This window comes from Plecotus auritus, assembly GCF_963455305.1.
Source record: "Plecotus auritus genome assembly, chromosome: 3".
NCBI classification, from domain to species: Eukaryota; Metazoa; Chordata; class Mammalia; order Chiroptera; family Vespertilionidae; genus Plecotus; species Plecotus auritus.
This window is the reverse complement of record NC_137772.1, coordinates 25124086-25133102: the sequence shown is the minus strand read 5'-3', so window position 1 is coordinate 25133102 and position 9017 is coordinate 25124086.

Here is a 9017-nt window from a genome sequence, read left to right as displayed (position 1 = left end):
GAGGGAAGGAGAGAGAGAGAAACATAGATGTGAGAGACAGACACACTTGGATCAGTTGCCTCCTGCACGTGCCCCTGCTGGGGATGGGGATCGAACCTGCAACCCAGGTACGTGCCCTTGACTGGGAATCGAACCCATGACCCTTCAGTGTGAGGGCTGATGCTCTAATCACTGAGCAGCATCGGCCAGGACTAAGTGCCATTGCTTAACAGTCTTATAAGGGTTGAGAGAAGGAAGAGAAAATATCTGGATAGGAATCAGAAAAGGCTTCATAGAGCAGATGGTGTTCAAGGACAGGATGAATGTGTTATTTCATTGTTCATCAGCTTACATCTCTCCCACACTAAATTGTGCTTATGTCTCATACCTCTTCATCCCCTGTAATGCCTCGCACAGAATTATAAGTTCTCAAAAAAAAAAAAACTTATTATCTTGCTCATTCATTCAATATCTACATGCTTGCTCACTCACTGAGCTCCTAGACTGATTTTTCACTCTCAGAAAAGTCAGAGCCCACATCCAGCCTATTCCCAGCTATGTGAGGGTGGCATTTCTGAGGAAGGCTGGCATGCTACCCAGGCAGTCCGGTGGCTGCCACCTCTACAGGTCAGAGTGTAGTAATAGAGTGTAATTTAGAATCTTAGAACTAGGACCTCAGAGATATTCTATGTCTTCCTTTTACAGCCAAAGCCCAGGGATATTAAGTGGCTATGCAAAGTCCCAAAGGTGATTAGATGAAATCATACATTAAAAAATCAGCTTTTGCCCTGGCTGGTTTGCTCAGTTAGAGCATCGGCCTGCAGATGGAAGGGTCATGGGTTCGATTTCCAGTCAAGGGCACATAACTCAGTTGCAGGTCCCCCAGCCCCAGTAGGGGTGCGTGTGGGAGGCAACCGATCAATGAGCCTCTCTCATGTCGATGTTTTTCTCTCTCTCTTCCTTCCTCCCTCCCTTCCACACTCTCTAGAAATCAATGAGAAAAAAAATACCCTCTGGTGAAGATTAAATAGATAAATTAAATTAAATTTAATTTAAAAGTCAACTATGAAATAACTTTACAGTGGATAACAATAAATACTATCTCAATCACATGACCAAGATCAACACCAACAATGACAAGTCATGCTGATATTACATGCTCTAGATATGATATGCCGAACATGGCACTTTACTCCTGCATCCTTTCTCCCCAAACATAACTCCAGTCAAATCATGACAAAAACATCAGGAAATCCCAACAGAGAGACAGTCTACAAAACACCTGACCAATATTCCTCAAACAGCCAAGGTCATCAAACATAAGGAAATTCTGAGAAAACTGTCACAGCTAAGAAGAGGCTCGGGAGACATGACCAATAAATGCAATGTGAAATCCTGGAACAGAAAAGGAACTTGAAAGAGATCTAAATAAAGTTTAGAGACTTGAGTTAATAATAATGTATCAACAGTGGTTCATTAATTGTCACAAATGGACCATATTAATGTAAAATGTTAATAATAGGGGAAACGGAGTGGGGGTATATGGGAACTCGCTATACTATCTTTGCTTTTCTTCTGTAAGTCTAAACTGTTCTAAATGCAAATTTAATTTTTAAAATTATGCTTTGAAACAGTAAAAGCTACCCAGCTGGAGTGGCTCAGTGGTTGAGCATTAACCTATGAACCATGAGGTCAAGTTTCAATTCCCAGTTAGGGCACATGCCCGGGTTTTGGGTTTGATCCCCAGTGTGGGGTGTGCAGGAGGCAGCCAATCAATGGTTCTCTCATCATTGATATCTCTCTCTCTCTCTCTCTCTCTCTCTCTCTCTCTCTCTCTCTGCCTTCCTCTCAGAAATCAATAAAAATATTTTTTTAAAAAAAGAAAAGAAACAGTAAAAGCACACTACCATTCTTAGCTCATAACAGACTGTCCGTCCAGTGTGCATCCTGTCCCATCACGGTTTTGCTAGACATAGTCATGTCTGTCGCTTTAAGCGCCTCTTGGTTGTGACCCTTTCTCATACTTTCCTTGTTTTTGATGACCTTGGCAGTTCTGAGGAGTACCAATCAGGTATTTTGTAGAATGTCCCTCTGTCAGGATTTATCTGATGTTTTTCTCTTCTTCCCCCTGGGCAAGTACGAGGGGTGGGGCACTTCCATGTCCCTGCATTATGAGGACTCTGTGTCCAGGACACTGAGGAGCCGGGGCAGCTGGGTAAACCCATGCTTCAGGGAGCATTGGGCTGGCCAAAAAAACAGCCCTGGCATCCTCACCCCACCAGCACTGGGCCTGATATTTCCTCCAGCTTCACCTGGTCCAGCCTCCAGCCAAGATGGATCCAAGAGGGAGAGGGTCTTGGCTTGGGACTAGATATTTCAGAGGACTTGTCTCTGTTCGCATCTTTCTAGAGCTAGCCAAGGGTTCAGTGAGTCCACGGGGACCTATGAGACTGTGGATTCTGGGACTTACAGAGAAGTTGCCTTGACAACCCATCCTTCCAGGTGTGTGGGAGAGGAGAATGCCTGTGTGAGTTCTGAAAAAGATTCTAGGATGTAGAGCTGTTGTTAAGGGTGTTGGCATCTTTATTCTCCCCTGAGTCTCTTCATTATACAATTTCTTCACGTCAATCCTCCAGGACTCGGTCCTGGTGAGGGGGAGGCAGCCACTGGGTACTGAACGGCGTGGGTTTGACTTAGCTGGCAAGCAAACTCAGCATGCTAAATCCAGTGGACCATTCGAGATGTCTAGACAGGAAGCCAGGCTGCGAGAAAAGCAAGGACACTCCCCTCACGCTGGAGCCCAGAGGCTGCCAGGCAGGCTGCTGCCACTGCTTCAGGAGCCCAGAGGATCAGTCCCCTGGGGGCTGAGTGCCGGCTCAGGGCACATACTTAGGGAAGCAAAGGGTGTGCCTGCCCCAGCCCAAGTACAGCAGGGATGTGGCAGGTGGAGCAGACATACTGCCAGTGGGTGGTGCGCAGATGAAAGTGGCCCAGCATGACCTTGAAGTTGAGGCTGGGAGAGTGGGCCTGGCATCAGAGCCAGTACTGGGCATGCTCTGAATGTCACTCAACATCCAAGTGGGGTAGTGGAGGGAACAGAGTCTTGGGAGTCTAGCTCAGGCCAGCCAGTGCCAGCCAGTGTTTAGCACTGGGACCTTGAACAAGTTAATCTGTCTCTCAGTTTCCCCTTTTGAAAAATGGGGCTAATTTTATACCTGCCTCACCTGCTTGCTGGGTAATTATGAGGTGCAGATGAAATGATATATGGGAAAGGGCCTGTGTAAAGTGCTCGGCGGGCCTGACTGTAACAAATGATGTTTATATTGTAAGCTTCAAGGCTGTTAAGGTATTCAGGCCCATTGATCTGGGAGACTTGGCTTCCTCTGGCTGTCATGCACCGAGTTGCTTAGATTGAAAAGAGTTGTACAGGTTCTGTCTCTGCCAGCGCCGATTCTTCTGGCGCTAAACATCTTCATCTCATCTCCAGCACCAGCAACACAGCCCAACAGCCTTCATTTGCATTTTAGTGCACACCCACTCTCCACAGCTTATCCTATAACCCAGTGGTCGGCAAACTGCGGCTCGCGAGCCACATGCGGCTCACGAGCCGCGGTTTGCCGCTCTGTTGACTAATGAGTTTGCCGACCACTGCTATAACCAAACACCCATGCCAGAGTCTGGGATCTTTAAGGAAACACACTAGAGTGAAAGACACAACAGAAGGATGATAAGCAAGGGTTCCTTTGGAGCTCCGCCAGCGTGGATCGGCAGTTCGCCTCAAACTCCCGCCCTCAATCTGTTCACCAGCCTGTTTCTCTCCTCATTCAAGCTGCTCCTGAAAGCCTCTCCTCTGGGAAGTCTTCCCAGATCAACTAAGCTACTGGCAGCCACCAGGGGTTGGCCCTGTCTGAACCTAGTACTTCCTTGGGTGTTCCTCACCCACCTTCCACCTCCACAGGCCCTTGGCCTGGTCCTCCACTCCCAGCGGCTAGGCCAAGCTTTCACTTCCTCTCCTGGCTTCTGAGCAAGAAACTACCCGGTCTCTGCTGTTTGCCAGTCTGCCCTAATTCCAGTCACATCCTTGACATATATTTGATTTTGATTTTATTGTCTCTTGATGTATTCGCCTCCTGCTTTTATTTGGTCACGAGCCTGCCCTCCCCTTATTTCCTCATGTCTGTGTTGTCTGAATCACATCTAACTCAGGGGTCTCATTATCAAGAAGGGAGAATTGCTTGCCTCTGTCCTTTGGTTGATTCAATCAGGACTCCATCCTCTCTGCTTTAAACAGGTCCAAATCCCATGTCTCATCAGCCTTAGCTGCAAAGCTCAGATAGGAGTTCCTCCTGTCCGTACAGTCTCTGTACTGACATGCAGCAATTCTCTCTTTGATTTTTTTTAGCCTAACTACTGGACAGACAGAACAACTCCATCTTTTTCCGCCCCCTCAGACTTTCTGCTTACCCTGACCATCTACTATCTAATGATCGTGTTGTTTAAAAGGAGCCTTTGGAAATGCTGCCATTATATAAAAACCAGGAGAGACAGAATCTACACACACACACACACACACACACACACACACACACACACACGTACATGCATGTTTTGCTGTCAAATATGACTTATCTTTGAATGATATCAGTATAAATCATCTCTGTAAATATACATTGTCTCTGAATGATGCACAAAAATCTGAAAAGAAAAAAAAACAGATTTTGCCTTCAGAGAAAGATTTTCATTACATACTTTCTTCTACCTTTTGAACTTTTAAAACATTTTTATAATGAATTATTTCATATGTACAAAGAATATCTGAAATGAATGTATATCCTGAGATAGAACAATAATTAATTCTGCCCTGTGGATCCGCCATCCATCATAAGATATAGGACATTGCCAATAGTGTTGCTACTGCCTGCATCTCCTCCCTGATCCCACAGAGGTAACCACTATCCTGTTATCCTCTATTTTGCTTGCCTCCAGAGTTTTATCACAAATATGTGTCTCTCTAAGTAATACATTATTAGCTCATTTGACTTGTTTTGAATTTTGTAAAACTGGTGTCACACTGTATCTATTTTTCTGTAACAAGCAAATTTCCCTCACCATTGTTCGAAAATTCATCCATGCTGATGCTCGCAACTTTAAGTCATATACTTTCATTGTAATGTAAATTTCATTGGGTGAGTATACCCACTTTATTTATCTATTGTCCTGGTGTTAGACATTGGGCTTTTTCCCATTTGAGCTGTTGTGAACTTCCTCATGCTCATCTCTGGGTGCACAAGTGAGAGAGTCCTGGAGGGTTTGATCCTGGCAGTGGGACTGCTGGGCCAGTGATGGGCCTTCCGCTCAGCGACCATTTGCCAAATGGTTTCCAAAGTAGTTGTGCCAATTTACATTCCCACCAGCAGCATGAAGGGGTTTTGTTCTTTTGCATTCTCACCAACACTTAATATTAACAGATTTTCATTTTTTTTGCCAATCTAGTGTGTGTGACATGGTGTGCTATTATCAGCTTCATTTACATTTCTCTGGTTACTAGTACCTCTTCTTATGTTTATTGTCCCTTCATGTTTCCTCTTCAATGACTTTTTTTATTTTGAAACATGAATGTATTACCTGTTCAAAAAAATATATATTTATTAAAATGTGCCTGCAATATCTCATTTTCCATTTGCAAAGGGCTCCACCACTCTCCCCCAAAGCACACAATACTATCTCTGAACAGTTTTACAATAAGTAAAATTGCTAACAACACATTGATGAGTGTTATGAGCTGAATTGTGTCCTGCCCACCCCCCCTTAAAAAATTCATATGTTGAAGCCCTAACACCCAATATCTCAGAGTGTAATGTCTTTAAAGAGGCAATTAAGTCACCCTAGTCAGGTAGCTCAGTTGGTTAGAGGGTTATCCCAATATGCCAAGGTATTTCCGGCCAGGGCATATGCAAGAAGCAACCAATGAATGCATAAGTAAGTGGAACAACAAATTGATGTGTTCTCTCTCTCTCTCTCTCTCTCTCTCTCTCTCTCTCTCTCTCTCTCTCGTCAATTTTTAAAAAGAGTTAATTAAGTTAAAATGAAGTTTATAGGGTAGGCATTAACACAATATGACTGTTGTCCTTATAAAAAGAGGAGATTAGGACACAAACAACACAAACCAAGGGACAACCAAGTGAGGTCACCGGGAGAAGATGACCATCTGCAGGCTAAGGGGAGAGACCTCAGAGGAAACCAAACTTGCCAACATTTTGATCTTGGACTTCCAGCCTCCAGAACTGTGAGAAAATAAATCGGTGTTATGTAAGCAATCCAGTTTGTGTCATTTTTATAGCAGCTCAAGCAGACCACAGCAGTGAGCACATTACTGTTTACACAGTGCTTCCACATACTGTTCCATCTACTCACTCATCATCAAATATTAATCAAGCATGTCCTGGGTCGAAGGGCACATTTCATTGTTAAATCCTCACTGCCATCCTTTAAGTCAGGAACAAGTTTCCTTGATTTTAAAATGAGGGGTGTCGTATATGGGTGAATTCAGAGGAGGACCACTGGGAAGGCAAAGGGACTGTAGACCGTATGTGAAGGGCCAGAGACAAGAAAACTCAGGCAGATACGGTTATCATCTTTAGGTAGTGTAAGATGGTCTGTCATGAGGGCAAGGGAGTCCATTTTTCTTTATGGCACAAAGGAATAGAACTGAGATGCATAGGAAGAAACACCAGGAAGACAAATTTCACTTGAACAGAAAGAAAAACATCGTCAGAGTTGGAATTGCCTAAAGATGCAACAAGATGTTTTGAGTGTTTGAGTTGTCTCTACAGAAGCTGGACAGCCACTTCATGGGGGTTGTGTGTGTGTGTGTGTGTGAGTGTGTGTGTATGTGTGTGTGTGCGTGTGTGTGTGTGTGTGTGTGTGCGCGCGCGCAGATTGAAGGTCAAGCTTCAGATGTGTGGCTGGAGAACATGATATTGAAGGTACTGCCCTATCCAGAGAGTCCGTGATGTCTCTGAGACCAGGTGACTAGTAAGTGGTGGGCCAGGAACAGAGCCTGTCTTCTGGACTCTGATTCTCTAGTCTTTCCACCAGGCCAAGCTGCCTCTAAACAGGTTAGTGGCAGAACAATGACTTCTAATGATGATAGCATTCACTCAGCTGCCTGGGGACAGGGCATATATAGCTTTTGAAATGAGAGAATTAATTATTTACTTTTCTCTTTTCAGAAGTCTGATAATAGCCAGGTAGGTAGCAAGAAGCAGGAAGGAACAAGCGATTTGGAGAGCCTCCTAGGCACCAGGTTTTTCATGGGCCTTATCCTCATTTAAACTTTTGCATTCCCTCCAGCTGAAATATTATTCCTTATCTCCACTTTACAGATGTGGAAGCTGAGTCTCAAAGGGGCGAGGCAACTGTCCAAATTCCCTAACCTCAGTTTTTGAGCCAACGCCTGCCTGATTCCAAAATCCACATCTTGTTAACCTAATGGGTATTGGAATGTAAAAAGTTCGGCTTTTATTTCTGTAAATGCAGACTGCTGTTCTTCAGTACCAAACACAAGATAAACAAGTTGTTGTGAAAAGGATTTACATGCCAGAAGGGCATGGGAGTTGGGGGGTGGGGGGGGCGCACTGCCTTCATGGTCTTTGATTCGGAAAATGACCCTTTCTCGGCTTCAGTGTGATGCTTCAAGCCCTGGCTTCAGACCAGATTGCTGCCCTAAAGCCCCTCCATAATGAAACTCTCCACTAACGTAACTAACGCTTCCTTCTGCAGGGAGTGCTCTCTCCTCCCTCTCCGAATGCTTTTATTCCAGAAGACAGTAAGGCCCACTCCTAGCACAATCTCTCAGCAGAGGAGGGCCTACCACGGGACACAGCACAAAGGCCTGAATGATCTATTCAGCCCTCATTTCATCTGCAAACTGGGCTGAGAGCCCTTTAAGCAGAGTGAGGAGTGCACTGTGCTCCTCTTTCCGCTTTATTTTTTGCCCTAAGGCAAAGTGTAACTTCTGTTTTAGTGGAGCCCCACCCTCCTTGGTTAGGACAGTAAACACGAAGCCGGCAGCAGACAGCGGTTCCCGCAGTCGGTAACAATGCCAAGGGGAGGTACTGGACTGGATCATTGTTTTTTTGCTCGGGAGATGGGAGGACTGGGTGAATCCACTCCCCGCTTCAGTAGCCTGCCAGAGGGAGGAAGCCGGGAAGGTTCTACAACAGGCAGGAACCTCCCCCACTCTCTGCCAGCCTTGCTCTGACTTCTGGGACCTTTAAACTCCCTCCTCCATGTCCAGAAACCTTAGAACCTAGGTCCTTCCCAATACTCTGGGGTCTGCCAGGACTAGATTTTCCTCTCCTCTCAAGTTGTGCTTCCAGAATCCTTCCCCCCCACCTCCCAGCTCCAGCCTGCCTTATTATTCTTAATAATAATAATAAGCCCATCTTACCTTACGGAACTCAGAACAGAGTGCATGGCATTGTTAGAGATAATGGGCCCAAAGGGGTGGAGAGTTATAGAACAAAGAGAAGAAACTGTCCCTTCCCTCAGGAAGTTTAATTTAGTTTAGGTGAGCACAAAGCTAAGCCAGTTAAATACGGAATTTATGAGCCAGCGTCAGATCGACTGCAAGTCTGGCGGGGAGCCTTGCTCAGTGTGTCTCATTCCTGCCTTTTAGGGATGACTTTGTGCGGGAGCCCAGCTCGGAGCTGCCATGAAGGGGAGTGCAAGCTGCTGTCTGCTTTGTAAGGGGAGATGAGGTGCACCATGCAAAGGAGCCAACACAGAGAGAGCCGATGGCAGCTGGTTAGAAGACAGGGACTGAGGCTCTGACACCAGACCCAACATTCCACAGGCCCATGGCACAACCCCCCCTGGGTGGGGAACACTGATGACCACAGGCACAGCGTGGCTGAGGCTGCTTACCTGCCGATGACCTTGGACTAGTCTCTGGTGCTTGTTGGACTTCAGTGTTCCCACCTACATTGGGAAGGGGTTAGATTTGATCAATGATTCCTCAATGTGGGGCCAGTCCA